A 1,530-nucleotide genomic window follows, 5' to 3' on the forward strand; every position below is an offset into this window, starting at 1 on the left:
TCAGTGTTAATCCATCTCTTTGAGGATCTTCCTCTTTTATGCTGAAACTTAATTTTACCACACATGATGTCCTTTTCCAGGGACTTTTGTCTTCTGATAATATGTCCGAAGGACATAGGACAAAATCTTGCCATCTTTGATTCTCATGAACAATTGGCTGTACTTCTTTTCAAGACAAATTTGTTTGCTTTTCGGGCAGACCGTGGAACTTTGAATAATCCTTACCCACACTGTACCTCAAATGCATCAATCCTGCTTTAGTCTTGCTTACCCATTACTCAACCTTCACACACATAGGAGGGAATTAAAAATACCTTCAAGACTAAGTTCACCCTTGTCCTTCAAACTTTTAAAGAGGTCTTGTGTAACAGATTTGCCCAATGCAGTATGTCATTGGATTTCTTCACAGCTGCTTCCATGAGCATTGTGAATTGAAGCTGAATTAAATCCTTGGCAGCTTTGATCTTTTCTCCATTTTTCATAATGTTACATTTTGATCCAGTTGCGTTGGTTGGGTTTCCTTTTAACACTGAGTGGTAAGCATTCCTTTATCTTCATCAGCAAGTGCTTTAAGTCTTCCTCATTTTTAAAAATCATTTTATTGGGGGCTCTTACAGCTCTTATAACAATCGATACTTCAATTGTATCAATAACATATGTGCATATGTTGCCATCATCATTTTCAAAGCATTTTATTTCTACTTGAGCCCTTGGTATCATCTCCTCTTTTTTCAATCCCTCCCCCAACCTCCCATCCCTGTGAACCCTTGATACATTATAAATTATTATTATTTTTATGTCTTACACAATCTGCTGTCTTCCTTCACCCACATTTCAGTTGTTCATGTCCCTCCCATTGTTATATATTAAAACATTTATATATCTACATGCCTGTTGTTTGTGTCCCCCATTGTTATATATTAATATATTTATATATCTACATGCCTAGATTTATACCTCTATAAATGTATCTTGCCTCCTAATTCTTTCCTTGATTTCCTTTTATTTTCCTCCTGTCCCACTATCATATTTGACCTTCATTTGGTGCTCTGTAACTCCTCTTGACTACACTGCACTCTATCAAACCACAGCAGGCATTTTATAACCTCCTTGTCATCGATTTTAGCTCTCTTGTTGTTCCCTTCTCCCCAAGGCTCCCCTCTCCCATTCCCCCACCTCCTCCTATCCCATGTCCTCCTGGAACTGTCAGTCCCATTGTTTTCGCCTCGGGATTGTTTATCCTGCCTATTTATATAGATATACATAGCAAAAAAAAAATAAAGAGAGAGAGAGAAGAAAAAAAAACGATAAATAGTTCCAGGTCTGTCTGCTGACCCTTAAGAATGTTTTCCAATCGGGTCTGATGAGATACCAAGCCCTCCCCCACTGTGTTAGTCTAGGTAGACTATAGAAACAAATTCATAGACACTCATATGTCTGATACCAATCTATAAAGTCCTCTTCAGACCCATGAAATATATGCAATGATGTCAAGTGTAAGAGGATCACAGGCCAGTGGATTGGAAGTCT

This window comes from Echinops telfairi, unplaced genomic scaffold, assembly GCF_000313985.2.
Source record: "Echinops telfairi isolate 266 unplaced genomic scaffold, ASM31398v2 ScPeMD7_3533;HRSCAF=4204_0, whole genome shotgun sequence".
Classification (NCBI taxonomy): Eukaryota; Metazoa; Chordata; class Mammalia; order Afrosoricida; family Tenrecidae; genus Echinops; species Echinops telfairi.